Source organism: Ovis aries, chromosome 7 (genome assembly GCF_016772045.2).
Source record: "Ovis aries strain OAR_USU_Benz2616 breed Rambouillet chromosome 7, ARS-UI_Ramb_v3.0, whole genome shotgun sequence".
Classification (NCBI taxonomy): Eukaryota; Metazoa; Chordata; class Mammalia; order Artiodactyla; family Bovidae; genus Ovis; species Ovis aries.
The window spans coordinates 84,640,080-84,663,875 of record NC_056060.1 but is presented as its reverse complement, the minus strand read 5'-3'; the positions used below and the strand labels follow the sequence as shown (position 1 = coordinate 84,663,875).

The window sequence follows — 23,796 nt, the reverse complement described above, 5'->3', positions numbered from 1 at the left end:
GTCTTCCTTGCTTTGTCTCTTCCGCTGTCTTTGTACCTCTGTAAGACTGCCTCCTTAAATAGTCTTCACCTTACAGTTCTTCCAGCTCTAATTCACTGTCATCACACAGGAGCCCAGTTGATGTGATGATAACATGGGAAGGGAGGAAGTGTTACACAACCTTATGATTTAAGCCCCGTCTTTTTTAAAAATTCTGCTTCTTTCTTTCTTTTTGGCTGTACTGGGTCTTTCTGTAGCACACAGGCGCTTAGTAGCTGCACATGGGTTTTTCTCTGGTTGCAGCGAACAGGGGCGACACTCTAGTCGTGGTGCGCAGGTCAGTGGCTTCTCTCGTCCTGAAGCACGTGCTCTAGGGCACACAGGCTTCAGTAGTTGTGACTCACAGGCTTAGCTGCCCCAGAGCATGTGGGACTGAACCCGCGTCCGCTGCACTGGCAGGCAGATTCTTTAAAGACAAGACGAACAGGGAAGTCCCTAAGCTCAGTCTTTCAGTGGACCTGTGTTTCTGGCTGTGACTTTCACAAATGTCTCTTCACTTCCCCCTCCCCTTTAGGTGAGATAGGAAGGTTAAATGGGGCTAGAGTTGGGTAAACAGACTTCCCCCAAGTGGCCTAAGGCTCTAGCAAAGTATTTTTCCCAGGAAAGTATCCTTTGTTATAGAAAATGCTCTGAATGTATCTCAAAATGATTACTTTGCCCCTCTCGCTCCCAGGGCCACAAGGGGATCTTTCTTGGCTCCTCACTGTGAGAAGCTGGCAGAGTTCCTGGAGGGAAAACCCACAAGAGTGTGGGGGTCCCTACGTCTGTTTCCCCCAAGAGTGTTTTGCTCTCATGAGAGTCCACATTCAATCTGCAGCAGTTCATCTAATTATCACTCAAGTGTTCCCACAAGTTTATGACGCAAGAAACACCTGTTCCAGGTAAGCCGATCCCAACTGTGTTCCTCTGCATTCACATCTCTTTACAAATTTCAGGGTGGTGGTTTGCCCTGAAACCCCAGTTCTGATCAATTCAAGGAAAGTCATTGATTTTCAATTTGTATAGCCTCTTCTTCTTGTTAAGACAGGAATGACAGCTTCTAAGCTTTTTACATGCCAGAGCTGATTCTAAAAGTCTGTTGGGTCTTTTTTTTGTTTTTTTTTTAATAAAATTATATAAAGTTCAAAATATATAGTAATCTGGGCCAGTTAGTGTGGATCAAATTGTCCAATACACAAGATCATAAGGGCAACAGAGTACTCTGGTAGGCATACTAAGCCATCAAGAAAAGGCTAAATCATGTTCCAAATACTCTACTAACCAAAGAAAAGAAGCATGCATACATTTTTTAAGCCCATCAAAATGATTTAAGTTTGGGCACCCAAATTTTAACCCTTTAGAATAACTTATCTCTTTTGGAGTTCCAAATAGCTGAAGTTATAAGGCTCAAAGTAACCAAGTAAAGAGATTCTAAATCAGGTTGAAGTCCTTCTTTCCTTTCCTTAGTTATTATTTAAGAAAAAAACCATACTATCAATATTTATACATAAATCAGGCTCCATGTGAGTGGCCCCTGGACAGTATTCCTCCTAGGTCAGGAGGTTGGATCCCCCGTCCACTCCCTTAGGGAGCAGTGTCCAACTCTGCTCTGACCTGGAAATCTCTTCTTGGCTCCCTTTTTCTCTAACGGATCCAGCTAACCTCTCAAAAAACAAAAAACAAAAAAACCCACGTATCCTGGGAGCTGGGATGGCTGAAACAACAGTGCCATAGCCAACGTGCTAATGAATTCTTGAAGCTGCCTAGTGGAATGAGGTTACAAGGAGGTGTTGGAAATGTTCCTTTCTCTCTTTTCTTAAAAAAAAAAAAAATGGCCTTTCTTTTTGTGAGTGAGTGTATACACACACATACACCAAGCCTCTAACCCAAAAAAAGCTTTCAATTTCCAACTGCCCCAAATTACTTAAGGTAATTTTCCCATCTCTGAGATCTCAGAATGTTCAGGTTCTGGACTGATTTCTGTTCTTCCCCTTCTGAAATCCCGTCCCCTTCCTTAACACTCAGTTGTTACTAGTGATCTCACTTGCATGGCATTCCTTCAGTCTGACATGTTAGTGTCTTTCTTGTTGACTGAGAGAACCTCCAGAGCTGAGCCTACATCTTATTCTTCTAATAAACCCTCGTATCTCCCAAAGCTCCTGGCATCCACAATACCTCACCCAAACACTCAACAGATGGTTATGATTTTTACTCACTCCTCCATTAATAGTAATGGCGAACACATATGGAGCACTTCTTAGGTATCAGACGCTGTTTCTGGTACTTCACACGGATGAATTCACATAACCCTCCTAAACACCCCTAATATTATCCCCATTTGACATATGAGGAAATTAGTGTACACGTTTGTTAAGTAACTGTACACGGGTCACAGAGGCAGCAAGTCATGGCAGAGCTGAGATGTGAACCCAGGTCTATATCTGGCTCCACTATCTTCTAAATGACTTGTCCATATCGCCTCCCCCAATGTGCATAAATCCCTGAAATGATTTATCAATTTAGTCGTTTGCTGTCATAGCAACAGAACAACTCCCTGGGGTTTAACTTTTCAGAAGTCTGTAATTGCATCATAAATGAGCTCTATGGTTTTGCTCCCAGTCAAACAGTCTTTGCATCACTGGGAAGCCCTAGGCATTTATGGAAGGTACAAAGGAGGCGGGGACAAGGAGCTGTAGTTGACTCCTTTTCAAATTTGAGAGCCAGGTTTCTTTGAAAAGAAAGAAAGAAGGAAACGCAAGCTTATGACATGGGTGAAAAGCAAGAACACTGTGATGGTTAATTCTATGTATCAACTTGGCAGGGCCAGGAGGTGCCCAGGGAGCTGGTTAACCATGATCTCTGGGTGTGTCTGTGAAGGTGTGTCCATGTGAGATTAGCATTTGAATCAGTGAACTCTGATAAAGTAGATTGCTCTCCCCACTATGGGTGGGCCTCACTCAGTCACTGAAGGCTTGACTAGAGCAGGTGGAGGAAAGAGGAATTTGCCCCTTTTCCTTCCCACCTGCCTGTTTGAGCAGGTACATACCTCTTGATGCGGTCTCTTCCTGCCCTTGAACTGGGATTAACAACATCGGCTTCCCTGGTTCTCAGGCCTTTGGACTCCTGCTGGAGTTATAATAGACCATAGTTCCCACATACTTCTGCTTTATTGACTGTGCTAAAGCCTTTGACATGTGGATCACAATAAACTGTGGAAAATTCTGAAAGAGATGGGAATACCAGACCACCTGACCTGCCTCCTGAGAAATCTGTATGCAGGTCAAGAAGCAATAGTTAGAACCAAACTTAAAACAGCGGACTGGTTCCAAGTTGGAAAAAGAGTACGTCAAGGTTGTATATTGTCACCCTGCTTATTTAATTTATATGCAGAGTACATCATGAGAAATGCCAGACTGGATGAAGTGCAAGCTGGAATCAAGATTGCCAGGAGATATACCAATAACCTCAAATACGCAGATGATGCCACACTTATGGCAGAAAGTTAAGAGGAACTAAAGAGCCTCTTGATGAAAGTGAAAGAGGAGAGTGGAAGAGCTGGCTTAAAACTCAACTTTCAAAAAACTAAGATCATGGCATCTGGTCCCATCACTTCATGGGAAATAGATGGAGAAACAATGGAAACAGTGACAGACTATCTTCTTGGGCTCCAAAATCACTGCAGATGGTGACTGCAGCCATGAAATTAAAAGACGCTTGCTCCTTGGAAGAAAAGCTATGACAAACCTAGACAGCATATTAAAAAGCAGAAACATTACTTGGCCGACAAAGATCCATCTAGTCAAGGCTATGGTTTTCCAGTAGTCATGTATGGATCTGAGAGTTGGACTATAAAGAAAGGAGAGTGCCAAAAAATTGATGCTTTTGAACTGTGGTGCTGGAGAAGACTCTTGAGAGTTCCTTGGATTGCAAGGAGATCCAACCAGTCCATCCTAGAGGATATCAGTCCTGAATATGCATTGGAAGGACTGATGCTAAAGTTGAAGCTCCAATACTTTGGCCACCTGATACAAAGAACTAACTCATTAGAAAAGACCCTGATGCTGGGAAAGATTGAAGGCAAGAGGAGAAGGGGACGACAGAGGATGAGATGGTTGGATGGCATCACCGACTCGATGGACATGAGTTGGAGTAAACTCCAGGAGTTGGTAATGGACAGGGAAGCCTGGTGTGCTGCAGTCCATGGGGTCACAAAGAGTCAGAAACAGCTGAGTGATTGAACCAACTGGACAGTTCCCTTGGGTCTCCAGTGTGTGATCCATAGCATGATTTGGGGAGGACCAGGACAGCCCTGCCCCAAAGACCAATCACTTTGTGTTAGCTCCCACCGTCATCAGTTGGTTCTTTAAAGTTCATTGCCCTGTTCCTCTTGTCCTTTTGTTGAAGCATGTGCTTTTCCAGAAGAAAAGTCTTGTATGGTGTAAGCAAAAAGATCTCAATATGGGGTAGGGAGACCTGGAGTCTGGCACCAGCCCACTCACTGTCTCTGTAGACAACAGAGATCCAGTATCCACACAGCTCATCCCCTGTGAAACAAAAGGGTTAGACTTGCCATCTCTGAGGATATTCCCTGCAACAAGAAACTGTGGTCAGTGATTCAAGTGTGGATGGGCTCCCTGGACAGCCCTCCTCCAAGTTGAGGCACATAGCACAGAAGCCTAATTAGAAGGCTGGGATCCCAAGACTCGGTTGCCCAAGCCCTAGTTTGCCCCAGAGCTGGATCTGACCAAGGGCAAGGAGAACCTGGGGCTGCAGGCATTGCCAGGCTTCAGCCAGCTCCTGCAGCCCCGCAATTCTACATTAGCAAAGCTCTGTCTCAGAAAGGTCCAAGGAGAAATTTATTGGTATAAGCTGGAAGTTGGTTGGCCACATTAAGTCCCCCTTCCCTTGGTCCCACTGGCTACAAAAGGAGCTTTGTCTGCCATGGGGAAGCCAGTCCAGGATGTGACCACCAGACGGAATTCAGACTTTAATAGGCTGCAATGTCTGCTCAGAAACATACGACTCCAAGATTCTGCACCTCCAGGGCTGGATGCCCTCCACATAAATCCCGATCACAAGGCGAGGTCTGGCCTGGCTCTGAAGAGAAGAGTCTGGGCGTCACACCAGCTTGGGCCACCCTCCTTTTCTCATGCTTTCCATGTCCATTCTGAAATGGACAAAAATGGCTGGGGGTTGCACTCAGCAGAAATGGCAAGGTAAGTTCAAGGATTTCCTTTTCTCTGTGGTTCCCTCAAAGGTAATATTGCAAGGAGCTGTCCCAGGTCTCACCTGGGTCAGGAGAGTATGGTGCATAAATGGGATAGGTAGAACCCTAAATCAGAGCCTGTGTCACCTTCCCTTCCACCGTCTCCTCAGCCTCCTGCTTCACCCGGTGACCAGCTGGGCTCCATCACTGTTGCTGAGTCGCTAAGTCGTGTCTGACTTTTTCACGAGCCCATGGACTGTAGCCCTCCAGGCTCCTCTGTCCATGGCATTTCCCAGGCAAGAATACCGGAGTCCATTGCCATTTCCTTCTCCAGGGAATCTTCCCAACCCAGGGGTCAAACCATGGTCTCCTGCATTGCAGGAGAATTCTTTATTGCTGAGCCACCAGGGAAGCCCCATCATACCTAAGAGCTAAGCTGTGAAATAGAGAAAATCTGTCTCAAGTACCCACCCCTACTCTGTGGATCCTCTTGTACTCAAGCCTTTTACTTTAGGGAAACCACCTAGTCGGTGGAGTTAAATCCCAAGGGCAGAGTACCTTCCCAGTGGCTGTAAGATGTCACCAAATAGGTGGTCTCCCTAATGGAAAGTTGGCCCTTCCATGGGGTGAAGGTGGGGAGAGGCTGTTTATGGGGGAGGAAAGCTGCACTGGCAGGAGAGAGGAAGGAAGCAGTAGTTTTTTGGCTCTCCAAAAATGTTGCCTAGAGGCATCCTGGATTCTGCCCAGCCTGCAAAAAGAGGGTCATTCACCACTGTGGCAGCCCCAGCTGCAGAGAAGTATTGAAAGGGTTTGGTCTGCCCATGGGTAGCCAGCCAAGTGTGTGGCCATACAGCTCTAATATCCAGTAGAGAGGGATAAAAGCCAGGGGAGAGTGTTGGATTGCTTGTAGCTGGAGATCAGGGAAAGATGTATGGTGGCAGGGGTGGTTGAAAAGAGAAATAGGCTTGGACACACAGACCTTATGGGAAAGGCTTTCTGGACACAGGGAACACAGAGGGTCAAGGTTCCATGGCTGGAAGACACAGGTGCTAGAAGAGTTTGGCAGGGTGGAAGGTACATGAAGGGAGTAATAAGAAATAAATTTGAAAAGGTCAATTGGGATCCAATTATGGAGGGTGGGCCTTGGGCCATGCTAAAAAATTTGGATGGTATTCCACAGGCAATGGGAGCCTTTTAAGATCTTAGCCAAAAAGTGGCTTAATTAGGGAAATAAACCAAAATTTGCTCAGCACCAAGGATCAGGCACTTTACCAATGTTATCGCATATAATCCCACAGTGATCCCATGAGGTAGGTGACATAATCCCCACGTTGCAGTTGAGGAAATTGAAGTACAAAGAGGTTAGAAACTTGTCCAAGTCACACAGTCAAATCCTCACATGGGTACCATTGACCCTTGAACAACACGGGCTTGAACTGTGCAGGTCCACTAAAATGCAGATTTCTTTCACCAAATACGTTCTATAGTACTACACAATTGCTGGGTGAATCTGTGGATGCAGGGGGCTGACGGTAAAATTATACGTGGATTTTCAACCACAGGGAAGGTTGGGGCCCCTATTCCCCACATTGTTCAAGGGTCAGTCATACCTGATATTTCCTTCTTGTGCACCTTGCAGATGAGCTAAACGAGAATGTTCTCCAGGAAAAGTGAAGTGAACATCAAGACAATAAAAGGATAATCTGAGAATACAGAACTGGTGGAATGAGACCAGAAGTCAGCTGTTTAGCAACACTCAAAAGAAATCAGTGTTCAATAAAATGTCAAGGAGCCCCAAGGAGAAAACTTTCTAGAAGAATATAATGGATCCAAGAAACACATAAAATTAGTAAAACTCGATGATAAAATTGGAACGAGATGGCAAAAACCTAGCTTTCTTTACCCAAAGAGAAAAAAGGGAAGCAATCAAAAGTTCGGTGGAAAACAAACCACTAGAAAAGAAAGTCATGGTCCAAAAATGAAGCCACGTAAGAGGTAAGATGCATCTGAGCAAATGGCACGTAACATAGGAAAGTCTATTTGATCTCGGGGCTAAGAGTACTGCTCTCGGAGCGGCACAGGGGTCTGCCCTTGGATATACAGGAAAAGAAATGTGATCGTTTGCCATCACCAGGCCCCGAGCCCATTTACCCACACAAAATATGCCATTCCAGTTGCTATTTATTGGTCTTCAATGGACCATGAACAAAAAACAGGGAAAGGGTCACTATGGTTTGGGGACAGGACATAATGTTACCACACTTGACAAATGTAGAAGTTTAAAACTCGCTGATGGAAGAGGTGAGAGGGAAGACTAGGATGGTAATGCCAATATCCTACCTTGTAGGGTAATGTGTCCAATACAACTGAGAGCTAATGAAACAAAGTTTTCAACGGGAACTAGAATTAATGACTGCATGAGTTAAAATTCAAGGAAAAAAAAAAAAAGGAACTGTTATGGGGATAACACAGTCATGGGACCTGACTAAGTAGTCTGTGTAAACCTGTTGCCTCTGTGTCTGGTGCTGGACCTGAGGTCAGCAGGACTAGCAGTAGAGAGTAAAAGATGGGTGCAAAGAAGGAGGACAACCTGGAGCCTGTGTCTGTCTCCACCTCCCATCGCCATGATATGGGTCACTTTCTGGATAAGCGGATGCCCCCGCCATGGAGCTGCACTTGCATCCAGCCCAGGTCATAGAAGAGCTGAAGGAGACCTGGAAGGAGTGGGAGTAACCTCAGGCAGCAGGCCAACAAGGTAAGCCGCTTGTCAGTGACAGGCAGGAGCTGCAACGGCACCTGGCCCTGTGCCAGCCTTCAGAGAGGAAAAATGGCTGTTGCCTCACTTCCACCTTCCAAAATTTTGCGCAAACGTCCTGCATGACTAATCCTAATTTGGAACCGTGATGGGGAGGGAATTGGGAGAAACACATTAAGAGTTCCTACTAAGTTGACATTCTCTGAAAATCCGAGAGAGGGACAAGGACAATTGTCATAGGATGAGGTCCCTGGAAATAGACACTGAGATAATTAGAGACACATCATGATGGTGTGATCACTAGTCTAGAGCCAGACATCCTGGAATGTGAAGTCAGGTGGGCCTTAGAAAGCATTACTACAAACAAAGCTAGTGGAGGTGATGGAATTCCAGTTGAGCTGTTTCAAATCCTGAAAGATGATACTGTGAAAGTGCTGCACTCAATATGCCAGCACATTTGAAAAACTCAGCAGTGGCCACAGGACTGGAAAAGGTCAGTTTTCATTCCAATTCCAAAGAAAGGCAATGCCAAAGAATGCTCAAACTACCGCACAATTGCACTCATCTCACATGCTAGTAAAGTAATGCTCAAAATTCTCCAAGCCAGGCTTCAGCAATACATGAACCGTGAACTTCCTGATGTTCAAGCTGGTTTTAGAAAAGGCAGAGGAACCAGAGATCAAATTGCCAACATCCGCTGGATCATGGAAAAGTAAGAGAGTTCCAGAAAAATATCTATTTCTGCTTGATTGACTATGCCAAAGCCTTTGACTGTGTGGATCACAATAAACTGTGGAAAATTCTTCAAGAGATGGGAATACCAGACCACCTGACCTGTCTCTTGAGAAATCTGTATGTCAGGAAGCAACAGTTAGAACTGGACATGGAACAACAGACTGGTTCCAAATAGGAAAAGGAGTACATCAAGGCTGTATATTGTCACCCTGCTTATTTAACTTATATGCAGAGTACATCATGAGAAACGCTGGACTGGAAGAAACACAAGCTGGAATCAAGATTGCCGGGAGAAATATCAATAACCTCAGATATGCAGATGACACCACCCTTATGGCAGAAAGTGAAGAGGAACTCAAAAGCCTGTTGATGAAAGTGAAAGAGGAGAGTGAAAAAGTTGGCTTAAAGCTCAACATTCAGAAAACGAAGATCATGGCGTCTGGTCCCATCACTTGATGGCAAATAGGTGGGGAAACAGTGGAAACAGTGTCAGACTTTATTTTGGGGGGCTCCAAAGTCACTGCAGATGGTGATTGCAGCCATGAAATTAAAAGACACGTACTCATTGGAAGAAAAGTTATGACCAACCTAGATAGCATATTCAAAAGCCGAGACATTACTTTGCCAACTAAGGTCCGTCTAGTCAAGGCTATGGTTTTTCCTGTGGTCATGTATGGATGCGAGAGTTGGACCGTGAAGAAGGCAGAGTGCCGAAGAATTAATGCTTCTGAACTATGGTGTTGGAGAAGACTCTTGAGAGTCCCTTGGACTGCAAGGAGATCCAACCTGTCCATTCTAAAGGAGATCAGCCCTAGGATTTCTTTGGAAGGAATGATGCTAAAGCTGAAACTCCAGTACTTTGGCCACCTCATGTGAAGAGTTGACTCATTGGAAAAGACTCTGATGCTGGGAGGGATTGGGGGCAGGAGGAGAAGGGGATGACAGGGCATGAGATGGCTGGATGGCATCACTGACTCGATGGACATGAGGCTGAGTGAACTCTGGGAGTTGGTGATGGACAGGGAGGCTTGGTGTGCTGCGATTCATGGGGTTGCAAAGAGTCAGACATGACTGAGCAACTGAACTGAACTAAACTGATGCTTATTACAATGGACACCTGTGAAAAGAGTGGGATCGTGTAGGACATTTGGCCTCTAGAACGTCCATAGGACATTTGATCCACAGACATTTGGTCCGTGCCTAAAGGTCCTTGGAATTTGCTCCTAGCCAAACCATCCATGAACATATTTGGTCCATGTCATGCGGTTTTTGATAGGATCAAATATCAAGGACCTTTGGGCATGGACCAAATGTCAGCTAACCAGGTGGGAAGGAAGCAGGTTGGGCATAGGGACAAGTCAAACTGCAATGCAGATTCTACAAAGCCTCCTCCTACCAACCCAGAGCACTGAAGTGGGCATTCACCGTTTGAGTCCATTGACCAGAAATGGCCTGGCCTTATTCTCTCATGTGATGCACTGGATACAGGCTGCTGCAGAAAGGTGTGGCCTGGACAAGGAAGTTGTGTGCCTCTGAAGCTGATCCTAATAGCTGGCAGACCACTATTTCATGTGGCTTGGCTACAAGTGGGTTGAGTGTGTGTGTGTGTGTGTGTGTGTGTGATTTTTTATGTATTTATTTATTGGCCATGTGGCATGTGGGATCTTAGTTCCCCCATCAGGATTCAAACCCATGCCCCCTGCATTGGGAGCACAGAGTCTTAACCACTGGACCACCAAGGAAGTCGGTTTTTGTAGGGATCATACAGCATCTGGATGACCTGTCTCCACGTCCACCCAAGCATACAGATGAGCTAAATCCTGCTTAATCCGAGCAGGGAGACAAGAGGTGAAGTCCCCTCCAGAACCACAAGGACACAGCAGGGTTGGCATATTCTATTACTTAGAGATAGAAGGCAACTGACAGAACCAAGAACCACAACAGTTAAAAGCCATTGCCTCTGAGGGACGAGACTGACTCCAAGGCACAGTGGAATAGAGATCTACTGTTAACTAGAAGCCTTCTGTGCCATTTCATTTTTCTAACCATGTGCATATAGTTCATGGATTAAATATTTGTAAATTTTCTTTTAAATTTGGGGTTGTCTGACTCCACACTGCATCCCAGAGTCATGACCCAGGCAGGTCTATTTGGAGTGGGAACAGGGAACCTTCACTTTCTCCGGGGGGGTAGGCACAGCTGTGAGTGCCTGGCTGTGACTTGGCAGGTGGTGTCTGGCCCATCACTCCCAAGGCGGGAAGCTGGCCAAGTCCTTCATCTTGTGCCTTGAGTGGACAGGTGCCCAGGACCAGCCCCTATGTGGTGCTGGATTGGGGGCCTCTCTGCTTCCACTGGAGAGCTGCTGAAATTGCCATCACTGAGAAGAGGGGTGTCCTTTCGCATATCCAGACTCTTCCTAAACTTTCACGTCTATGATTCAGACTCCGTGGAGCAGTGTCTGACACCTGGAGAAGGTCAGCAGTCGGTAGGTCTGGTGGGAAGTATTCCTTAAGGCTGGCTGGACCTGTGGTTACTGTGAGAGGATCACTCAGTCTGAAGATGTCCCTTCTTATTAAAAAAAAAAAAAAAACTTTTTTAAATTTATGAATGGAATACGGCTACTGTATAGGAAGTTAGGAAAATAAAGACAGGTTGGTCATAACTCCACCACCCCGCCCAGTGCAATCATTACTTCCTTGCCATATTTCCTCTCACTTCATTCTTTTCTACAGCTACCTTAAAAAAAAAAAAATCCAGTGGTCATCCCATTGTACATAAATTTGGATGCTTGCACTTTTTGCTAAATTTACATCATAAGAATTCTCCCTGTTGTTACCTAAGCTTCATAGCTATAATTTTATTCTTTAATATTTATTTACATATCTTTATTTCTTTTGGCTGCATTGGGTCTTAGTCACGACACATGGGCTCTTCATTGTGACACGCAGGCTTCTCTCCAGTTGTGGGGTGCGGGCTTAGTGGCCCCACAACATGTGAGAATCTTAGTTCCGCAACCAGAGATGGAAACTACATCCCCAGAATTACAAGGCAGATTCTCTCTCTCTCTCTCTCTCTTTTTTTTTTTTTTTCTGTTTTCATTACAAGGCAGATTCTTAACCACTGGACCACCAGAGAAGTCCCCATAGCTCTCATTTTAAATAGCTGCCTAAGATAAGGCCAGGGACTTTATCCCAGAATGTAACGACATAGGATCCCGATGCACAGTGGACAATTCATACTCTTTTTTTCAGGAACAGAATGCACGATCAGGCCATAATCTGTTTTACGACCCCAAAAGAACTTTTTGGCCAACCTAATTCTATTCTCGTACTGTGAGGAATTGATAATGAAGGAATTCCAGTTTTTCAAACACACTGTCTTACTTCTCTCCTGGACAGCCTTCCTTTTTCAATCAATTTCCCCAACCAACCTCTACACTCTGCTCTTTGCCTGCCAATCCCAAATCACACAGGCTCTGTCTTTCGTTTGTCATAAATCAGCCGGCCTCTGCAGAGCAGGCAGCAGTGCCCAGCAGTGGGCTACACGAGAAAAAGCCAGTCGTGCTAATAGCTGTGTCAGCGGAGTGGGGAGCGTGGTCCCCTCTGAGCGGGACCTCCGTGTCTTCAGGGGCAGTGGGTTCTGTCAACACTCCTGTCACCACCGAGTACCCCTCGTCCTGAAATCGTGGCCCAGGCCCTGCCAGTCATTTCATCGCGGTGCTTACATTTTTCATGTGAGTTTAAACATTCAAACATCGTGAGCATGAAACATAAACACTCCACCCGCCATGGCATTTTAATGAGGTTCAACTGGGTTCAGCATGTCCTATTACTTACAATTGTGTAAAAGCTTTTCGACCCAGATCACTTCCTTAGGTCTGGCCCATTTCAGCCAAGACAAACTTTGTGTTTTCTGAGCACTTTAAAGTTTGGGGAGAATTATTCTGGGCAGATGATGAACACCCACAAGGCCTTCCTCAGCTCTGTGTAGTTGGATCAGCAGTTTAACTGAGCTTCTCGAAAACTCCTGAAGAGGAACTAACTGAGTAATAAACCGTGATCGCTCACTTGCCCTGAGGATGCTCCCCACCCACCTTTGCCTTGCTCCTTCACTTTTCAAATCACAGCCACATCTGCGGCTCCTAGACGCCTGCCATGGAGCAAAGAAAGGGCTCTTAATAGTCCCATCTGACAAGTGCTGCAACTGAGGCCTAGAAAGATAAGGTGACTTGTGCATGACCGCAAAACAAAGAAAACTAGTTGTCCAAGGTTCCTTCCACTGTAAGTATTTAGGTATGGACTAAGCTGCTATCCTAAAGGAAATCAATCCTGAATATTCATTGGAAGGACTGATGCTAAAGCTGAAGCTCCAATACTTTGGCCACCTGATGCGAAGAGCTGACTCATTGGAAAAGACCCTGATGCTGGGAAAGACTGAGGGCAAGAGGAGAAGGGGATGACAGTGGATGAGATAGTTGGATGGCATCACTGACTCAGTGGACGTGAGTTTGAGCAAGCTCCAGGAGATAGTGAAGGATAGGGAAGCCTGGTGCAGTTCATGCGGTCGCAAAGAGTTGGACACGACTTAGCAACTGAGCAATAAACAACAACAAGCTGCTGTAAAGATGCATCAAACTGTCCCAGCACACAGACAGGTGGTCCAGGCCATTCAGTGATCCTGCCATCCTCAACACGCAGCTTCCATTGCTGTGTCCAAGTCCAAGATGGCTTCTCCAGTATCCTCACCCACCGGTGAGGGAAGATAGAAAGGGCAGGGGAGTGGTCATGCATTCCTTTTACGGCCACGAGTTTAAGAGACACACCAAGCAGCAAGGGTAGCATGTGCCCAGTTCACACTCTAGTAATGAACAAAGGGGGTCAGATATCAGTTGACAACCAGTTCACTCCAGAGCGTATGTTATGGGCAACCCTAAAGGTGGCAGATGAGGGAAGCTCAGAAAGGGCTAAGTTTCAGCAGCTCTAATTATCCTGGAGCTACGGGCTCAGCACACACACACACAACAAATGCATGGAACCTGGCTTTGCCCACTAGGAGCTCACATTTTAAGGGGCAACAAATATAAACAGGACACGCTGACCAGAGGACAAAGCACGAAACCAGTAGATGACTGGATGGCAAAACAGACTCACCAGGCGAGGATTTTCCTGCCAGGGGACCAGGGCATCCAAGGATAAAGTGGAGATCCCTGGACTGGTCTGCAAGCTTTGCCTCCTTCCCACCTTCCATCACACCGTTTGTATTGTGATCAGTTGGGCATAAATATGTCACTCCACCCTGTCTAGAATAAAAATTTCACCAAATCTTGTATACCCAGTGCTTAACGTAGTACCTGGGAAATAATGCATGCTAAACAAATGAGTGGCCCGTAAAATAGCCCTTGAGACTTCCCTGGTGATCCAGCGATTGACTCTGCTTTCCAATGTAGGGGGCACGGATTCAAATCCTGGTTGGGGAACTAAGATCCCACATGCTGCATGGCACAGCCTATAAATGAAAAATTGATTACTTAATTAAAATGACTTTTTAAACTGTGTCATTTTCCACCATACACCTGGTGCACAATATATGCACAATGCCTGACATCTAGTTGGTGCTCACTGCACGGAGTTGACTGACTTAACTAGAACTTAATTAAACAGAAATGCTATCAGGTGCAGCAAAGACACCCCCCAGAAGGCACAACACGTGGTTGCCAATTCAGCCCAGCCACATCAACAGGATTTGCAGAGTCTGGAAGTCCCATATGTCCAGCTTGGTCTGCCCAGCAGATGGAGGCTTGTGATGCATTTGGCGAAGGTTGTCTGGAACTGGGGCCAAACATGCTACACTTTAGGCCCCCGCTCCTTTTTTCTCCCCTCACTGACTCCCCAAGTCTCAGTCCTTAACCAGCAGCTCTGGTCCCCATCCTCCACTCTCAGGGAGACTCAGATTATCAACAGGGCCGCTGCTGGATCATTTTGTCTTCAATGCATCTTGCGTACCAAGCACAGTGCTTGGCACTAAGGTAGAGCAGTGAATTAGATAAGGTCCCTGCCCGCATGACACACGACACCTAGCAGGGGATCAGCTAAGCTAAATGATCCCAAAGTGACACAGTCAGGTGTACCTGTCACCTTGAGAGTAGCATCTGTCTTCAGGACACCAAGCACTTCTCACTCAGCCTGTCTCCCATCCTGAGCTGAGATTCAGATAACATGAGCACGAGTCCACCATTGGACCCAGACCTGCCTCCTGCCAGCCTTGAGCACATCCTTTATCCTCTCCATACCTGTGTCCTCATCTGTGAAATGAGGTCAAGAACAACAGCTGTTCTGCCTTCATTTCAGGGTTCAGTTCAGTTCAGTTGCTCAGTCGTGTCCAACTCTTTGCGACCCCATGAATCGCAGCACCCCAGGCCTCCCTGTCCATCACCAACTCCCAGAGTTCACTCAAACTCACGTCCATCGAGTCGGTGATGCCGTCCAGCCATCTCATCCTCTGTCGTCCCCTTCTCCTCCTGCCCCCAATCCCTCCCAGCATCAGAGTCTTTTCCATTGAGTCAACTCTTCGCATGAGGTGGCCCAAGTACTGGAGTTTCAGCTTTAGCATCATTCCTTTTGAAGAAATCCCAGGGCTGATCTCCTTCAGAATGGTCTGGTTGAATCTCCTTGCAGTCCAGGGGACTCTCAAGAGTCTTCTCCAACACCACAGTTCAAAAGCATCAATTCTTTGGTGCTCAGCTTTCTTCATGGTCCAACTCTCACATCCATACATGACCACTGGAAAAACCATAGCCTTGACTAGACAGACCTTTGTTGGCAAAGTAATGTCTCGGCTTTTGAATATGCTATCTAGGTTGGTCATAACTTTTCTTCCAAGGAGTAAGCGTCTTTTAATTTCATGGCTGCAATCACCATCTGCAGTGATTTTGGAGCCCCCCAAAATAAAGTCTGACACTGTTTCCACTGTTTCCCCATCTATTTCCCATGAAGTGATGGAACCAGATGCCATGATCTTCATTTTCTGAATGTTGAGCTTTAAGCCAACTTTTTCACTCTCCTCTTTCACTTTCATCAAGAGGCTGTTTAGCTCCTCTTCACTTTTTTGCCATAAGGGTGGTGTCATCTGCATATCTGAGGTTATTGATATTTCTCCCGGCAATCTTGATTCCAACTAGTGTTTCTTCCAGTCCAGCATTCTCATGATGTACTCTGCATATAAGTTTAGAGGAGGACTAAATGAGGTATGTGAAAGGGCTCTGTGAGCTATAATGTGGGCATGCATGTGTGCTAAGTCACTTAGTCATGTCCAACTCTTTGCAACCCTATGGACTGTAGCCTGCCAGGCTCCTCTGTCTATGGGGATTCTCCAGGCAAGAATACTGGAGTGGGTTACTATGCCCTCTTCCAGGGGATCTTCCTGACCAGGGATCCAACTTGTGTCTCCTGTAGCTCCTGCACTGCAGGCGAATTCTTTACCACTGAGCCACCAGGGAAGCCTTAAGCTATAATAAATGTTGCTTATTACTGTTGTTGCAATTAGTATTGTTACTCCTAAGTAATCCTTCCTCCTGATTTTTCCCGCTGACTGTAAGTGGTGTCAACATTCTCCCCGTCCCCTGGCCTAAGGTTACCTGTTGTTTCTGTCTCTCCAAACCTTTTCTCCCCTTTGTCAGACACCAAAGCTCAGCTGGTTTTCCTATAAAGAGCACATTCTTTCTCCATCTCTCTGGCTACAGTGATTGGCTCAGAGAATGGGCACATGACCCAAGCCAGCCAGTAGGAATCCTTCTGGGATTTTCTTCCCAAAGCTATGAAAGAAATGGTCCCTATCTGCTGAGATTACCTGATTCTGGAGCTCCAGCAACCACTGATACCATCATGTGGAGAAAGCTCATCTGAAGAATAAGCCAAGCAGAGAAAGACTATGCTGAAGCAAGCTGTTCTTAAAGCCAGAAGTAACCCTAGACTTGCTAGGCACACAAATGAAGGTAAGCTCTCTTTTATATAAGCTGATTAAGTTGAGTTTCTATCACTCAAAAGGGGAAGACTTCTGACAAACTCAAGACTCAAAACTTAGGTGATATGTTCTATTTGTGCTTTTTTTTTTCAATTCCAACATTTGATCTACCGGAGCTTGTAAACAGAGTCCTTTCTGCTATGTGGGTTTGCCACTGTCCAGGCCAGACTCTCTTTGTCTCACACCTGGAGACAGTCTGGTGGGGAAAGCTGAAGGATTAGAGTCAGAAAGAGCTAGGGTGAATCCTGGCTGCATTATTTACTCATCATTCATGTGATCTTGGGTTTATCTGGACCTCAGCATTTTCCTCTGTAAAGTGGGACAAATAATCCATACCAAGCATGGCTGTTGTATGAAATGTTGTTGTTCATTTGCTAAAAGTCATGTCTGACTCTTTGCAACTCCATGGACTACAGCACACCAGGCTTCCCTGTCCTTCACCATTCGCTGGAGTCTGCTCAAGTTTATGTCCATAGAGTCGGTGATGCTTTCTAGTTATCTCATCATCTGTTGCCCTCTTCTCCTCCTGCCCTCAATCTTTCCCAGCATCAGGGTCTTTTCCAAAGAGTCATCTCTTTGCATCTAGTGACTAAAGTATTGGAGCTTCAGCTTTAGCATCAGTCCTTCCAATGAATATTCAGGGTTGATTGCTTTTAGGATTGACTAACTTGATCTCCTTTCAGTCCAAGGGACTCTCAAGAGTCATCTCAGGGCCTGGCTAAATAACAGACAGCTATTAAAGCCATAACAATAAAATGACCATAGCCCAGCCTGAGAAAATGGGACCCAGGCAGCTATGGATGCTTGGGAGCCACTGAGGCAGAACAAGAGACAATGGAGCTGCTGGAGGAATGACACTTGGGCAGGGATGGTCTCTCAGCATCAAGGAGAGGGTCCTCAGTGATGAAGTCCCCAAGCAGCCCGTCAGAGGTGAGTGCCTGAAGAGGCCAGCCCAGGTGAGGTCAGGGTTGGAATAAAGGGCTGGTCCTCAGGAACAAGAAGAGTCCTCTCCCAGGAGATATTGAGGGTGAGGGTCAGTGCTTAGAAACTTCGTATATTTATGACTTGCTGTGCATGTATGTATTAGTTTGTAGGCTCTCTGCAAGATACCGAATTTAGAGTCTACCCTTTCCTTTTCTTGACCTTATTGTTCTGCCTTATTTTCCTGAAGGAAAAGAATAAGGACTCAGAGCCTGGGATTTGGGGCTCCCACCTCATTTGCAGCTGATGAGCTCTGTGACCTTGAGGAAGCAGTCTCTCCTCTCTGGGCCTTGGTTCCTTCACCTGTTGAGGGGGGTGGGATCGGGGAATGGCAGATGTTCTCTGAGATCCCTTCCGAAGTTAACTTTGGAGTCCAGGCCATCCTCAAGCCCTAAGTGGTTAATCAGGGTGGGCCCTGCCTCCACGACCACACCAAGGGCTTTTGTTTTCAGAGAATCTGAGGTAGGGCTTGGGGAGGGAGCAGTGTTTCCAATTTCCAAAGCTGATTAATCCAAGAGAAATGACGAGGTGGGCACCGAAGCTCGGCAGCCCTGGGGACAATCTCCCCACTGGACAGGGCCACCTCTGTGACAGCTCTGCACGGAGAATGGTGAACCAAAAGCTAGGGGGTGACCATCCCTGTTTAACAGCTCTCCATTTGTTTACCGAAAAAATATTGTTCCATCATAAAAATTCCCAAAATAGTTCCTTCCCTGGCCAGACTGACTGGCGGGCGCCCAGCTTGGGAGCCCAGCCTTGCTGGAGACACACTCTCAGGGAGGCAAAATTAGCCAGGGAAATCAGGGGCTTCAGTCTGAGGACCACCATCCCCACACATCCTGTGTGGGGCACGGCCCAGAGGGTTTGAGCCACAGAGTCGTGTCTCAGGGTGTGGGGGGCGGGGGGCGGTGGCGCGGGGCCTCTGGGCAGTGACAGGATTTTCCGAGGCTCAGCAAGTTTATTTTTAGCTCAGAAGGGTTTCCTCTGCTCTAAGGGGACTGCGGGGGTGGGGGAGTGGGGCGGGTTTCATCTGCTGGAGGGGGACAGATGCTTTGCTCACTGCTGGAATGCTCTCTCCCACACTGATTCTGACACCTTCTCCTCCCACAGTTCTTGACTTAAAACAGCTCCACAAAGATCACTTTTCTGAGATCTCTCCCCTGAAAATGACCCTGATGAGGATCTTAGCTATCCAGTTCAAAAGACTCTTCCTTTCCCTTTGGAGAACTTATCACAGTCTATCCTTACAAATATACAAATGTTTAGTCTTTCCCGTAGACTGTAAGTTTCTTGGGCAGAGAACCCAGTACCCTGCACATAGTAGGTGCTCAATAAGTATACTTCCCATTTATTGTTGTTCTTGTTCAGTCCCTCAGTCATGTCCAACTCTTTGCAACCTCATGGACTATAGCACTCCAGGCTTCCCTGTCTTTTACCATCTCCCAGAACTTGCTCAAACTCATGTCCATTGAGTCGGTGATGCCATCCAACCATCTCATCCTCTGTCGTCCCCTTCTCCTCCAGCCTTCAATCTTTCCCAGCATCAAGGTCTTTTCTAATGAGTCAGCTCTTCACTTCAGGTGGCCAAATTATTAGAGCTTCAGCTTCAGCATCAGTCGTTCCAATGAATATTCAGGGTTGATTTCCTTTAGGATTGACTGGTTGGCTCTCCTTGCTGTCCAAAGCACTCTCAAGTGTCTTTTCCAACACCACAATTCAAAAGCATCAACTCTTCTGTGCTCAGCCTCTTTATGGTCCAACCCTCGCATCCATATATGACTACTGGAAAAAACATAGCTTTTACTGTAGAGACCTTTGTTGGCATTTACAGAATGACTTAACTTGCTTGAGACTTAGAATAGCCAAATAAATTGCCCAAGGTCATGTAGCTCACAAGTTCCAGAAGTAGGATTTGAACCCAGGTCTGTCTGATTCCCAAACCCAGGTCTTAACTCCATTGTCCTGCTCCACGTGATCTGCAAGGCTGGATAAGTCACTGAATGAGAGGGCAGGAAACCACCATGATTTTGTCTCCTCTGTCACTTTCTTCTGCCCCCATGACGGGAAGGAAAGAGGGCATATAGGCGGCCCCCAAGAAGACTCAATCCCAGTGCCTCACGTATAACAGGAGATCAGTAAATAGGTGCTGGGTGAATGTTCCTTCTGCCAGGGACCCCAGACATCTCCCAGAAGCACACAGGTCTTGCAGGGATCTGTCTGTATTTGCGGATGAGAGAGTGAGGGAGAGGGACCTGTAAAAATGAATCCCTCCAACTGGTCTCTCCCCCTGCCCACCACCCCACCCTAACCAGAGCAGGACCCCAAACAGGAACATGACCCTTCATAGTTAAGAGCCATCCTTACTAACAAGATGCTGTGGCTGCCAAGAGTTTCCAGGCTGAGTTTCCAAGCAAAGGTGAGCAAGCCCCTCTTGGCTCCCTCAAAGACCCTGCTTTTAGACCCACCCACCCCTTTACAAACACCCCATACCATACATAAAGCTTCCTTAATTCCATGTGAAGTGGAAACAAATTCACCTTAGAATTTAATAAATTCAGTTAAACTAATTAATTAATTCACCTTAGAATAAAACGCCAATTTTATTGAGCTAGAATAAATATAATGCATATACAGTGAATGTATTTATAATGAATATAAAGAATATAATGGCTTGCTTTGCAAACTGAGCTCTAACACAAGCACTCCCTCCCCCCTCAAAAAAAAGACAAGCCCCACACCACCTCCTGGGAGGAGAGAGAAAGGTGTAGTGAGAGAGACAGAGAGAGAGCAATCGGAAGAGTGAAGATGTTACCTCAGGCCGTTCCACTCAGTGAGTAGAGGCTCCACAGAATGAAGAACAAGATGGCAGATACTCCCTCTGCAGCTGGTTTTGGCTCCCACAATGCTTAGCACCTTTTCAGCACCTTGAGCGGATTCTGATATATGAAAATGTATACTGCTAAGCTAAGTCACTTCAGTCGTGTCCGACTCTGTGCGACCCCATAGACGGCAGCCCACCAGGCTCCCCCGTCCCTGGGATTCTCCAAGCAAGAACACCGGAGTGGGCTGCCATTTCCTTCTCCAATGAAATGTATATCTTTTCATATATCTTGAGCCCTAAATTCAAGGTAACTACTTCATGATGCACAAAGTCACACATATCCCATTTTAGCAGGGAAGTTATCTTTAAGGGGTAATTTTATGGGACACGATCTTTTTCTTTACATACTGACTTTAGAACCTGATTTTTACTTAGCATCCCACAATACTGTCATTAACATTCATTGTGAGGAAATCGGACCATAGATCCAAACAAGAAAAAAACAATCCCCTGGAATCTTACCACTCCGAGGTAACCACTATGTGTTTCTGAGGGGCTTTTTCTCAAGGCAAGTGTGTACAAATGCGTATTTATCATATCCATATTTTCTAAAGGGAAAACTGGAAAGAAGCTGGCCTTTTGAAATCTACAGGTTGGATTTTTTTCAAAGTCTTTTCTTTGAGAATACAATGGGCTCGATTCTTTCCTTTTCAAACTCCTCTTTATACTCTGGGCCAATTTTCTGCACTGTTACTATTTGTACCAGAAAACTCCTTGGCATCCTCACTTCTAAGCAGGTGAGAGTCAGAATCACTCCCAGTGGAAAAGAGGCCAAAGGAACCAGGATGAATCTTTTCCTTCTTCCCGATTTGGCCTCCGGATAGTCCTGCAGGGAAGCTGGCCCAGGAAGACTGAATCACATCCATAAACCACACCTGTACTCTGTCTCTCCTGCCCCTGAGGCTGAGCCATTATCACCTGGTACAGAGGATGCCACGTACCGTTGGGTCCAGATGGTACCCAGTACTTGTGCCATCTGGAAGCAGGTAGGCTCGTCATCATTTCCTCCCAAGACCAGATGACACAGGGAGAAACGGAAGGAACACTTAGACTGAGAGATTTAGGAAATAAACACCCTCCCTTTGCCCCATTCAAACCATTTCTAGCCTCAGTTTGTTTCTTTGCCCAGTCAAGAAGGAAGGGATGGTTTTGGCAGAGCTGAGGTTGGGAGAAGAGCAGTGTGTGTGCAGCACCCCCCGTCTCCCGGCCTACCCCCTGCACTCCCTTCTCCCTGCCTGCCTGCCCTGCCACCCAGGACACCTCCCACCACGGCCGCCTCAGTGAGCTTCCACTGAAACAAAGGCATCCGTCAGGTGGGTATGTCCCCGCCTCGGGGTGAGAAAGCCCGAGCTATGCATATCTGGATCGACAGCGCCAGATGAGTTGCCCGAGTGGCATTTTGATGGCTCTATCACTTTTCAGTCTGAAGCTCCAACAGGGACATGTATCTCATCCCTGTTGCCATGTTTCAGGACCTGTTATGCAAGGACTACCACCTGGGGTTCTGTGAAGTCTTCAAGTACAACCGATAGGCTGCAGAGACCCATGGAAGGCATCCCTATAAACGGAATACAGACGTGGGGAGCAACCAGCACCCCCGTTTGGACCAAAGCAGGAATATATTCTCATGGGCACAGGTGAGCACCCCTTGGGTTGGCCTTCCAGCTGCTTCCTTGGACCCCAAGGTCCATACGACTGTGGTGAGGGAGCAAAGATTATGGTGGGGATTATCGCATGGGCTCACCACCAGGCGTCAAGATTTTGAGGACAGAGTGCCAAGGTCGTGGCTGCCCCATGGGAATTTCAGATAAGACCCTGTGAAGGAATGGACGTCAGACATTATCTCTGGGTGGACCATTTCATCTCACATGATGTATATGAAGACTTTGGAATGACAGCAACCTTTGATCCTAAAGCCCATTCCTGGGACCTGGAATGATGCCAGGTGCCACCCCAACTTCAGCACCAAGGCCATGAGAGAGAATGGTCTGAAGCACCTTGAGGAGGCCATTGAGGAACTGAGCAAATGGTACATGCAGCTGAGCCTATGATCCCAAGGGGGACCTGAACAATGCCTGGCACCTAACTGGACTCCATGAAACCTCCACCATCAATGACTTTTCAGCCAGCATGACCAACCGTGGCTTTAGCACCCACATTCCCAGGACTGTAGACAGAAGAAGGTTTACTGTAAAGACCTCTGCCAACCGTGACCCTTTCTCGATAACAAAAGCCCTCATCTGCACGTCTTCACTTTTTTTTTTTTTAAACCTGGATGAATATTTTTTAATATACTTATTTATTTATTTGTCTGTGCCTTAATTGTGGCTTGCAGGATCTTTACCTGTGGCATGTGAGACCTAGTTCCCTGATCAGTTATTGAACCAGGGCCCCCTGCACTAGGAGCATGGCGTCTTAGCCACTGGACCACCAGAGAAGTCCCTGCACGTATCTTCTCAATGAAACTGGCAATGAGCTCACCCAGTACAAAAACTAAGTGGACTGACTTGCAGCCATCAAGCCCCTCCTAATTCTACACCCACTTCAACTCTCACCCCTCTCTCCATTATCCTAATAGCTGTAGCTTAAAGGATGGGGTACCAAGGTCTTTCTTAATTCCTCCCCCCAAAAAAGGGGAGAGAGAATTTGAAGAGCAACAGAGTTGAATGTCAAATGCTAACTAGGGGCAGAGGGGGGAAGGTTCGATACACTGCGTATTTTGTAACAGCCTGGTTTCATTTTGCTTTGCTTTCTTCAGTATTTGGTGGTTGCAAATCTAGTCCAAGATTGGCTGTGGATTTGAAAAATCAGTGGTTTTGATTAAGTATTTGGACTTTGATCTTTGAATGGAATTAACCTTAGAAAGAAAACAGTGCTGCTTAGATGAAAGAAATCACCAGCCTCCTGCTCTCCTGAGCGGAGCGTCAAGTTACTTCTATACCATGGCCAAGTGACTACTAAGGAATTTGATAATTACCTTTCCAGTTAGAATAGCACATATTCACCGCTCAGATTCAAGAATTTGTTTAAAAATGCAACTATAAATAGTGCAGGTACTTCCAGTTTCTAACATCAGTCTTGCAAATTTCCTGTCCTTATGAATAGCCTGTTGTTCAAGCCACCCAACCACAGTCAGCAAATGGACTCACACGAGCTAGCACCCCTTCACCACCTTTGTGTTTATTTAACCACCTTGCTCTC

At 46.3% G+C, this 23,796-nt stretch overlaps 1 pseudogene; it reads left to right on the top strand.

The window, feature by feature from the left end:
* Nucleotides 1–7,888: 7,888 nt before the first annotated feature.
* On the top strand, nt 7,889–23,092 carry LOC101108233 (glutamine synthetase-like; annotated as a pseudogene).
* Nucleotides 23,093–23,796: the final 704 nt, after the last annotated feature.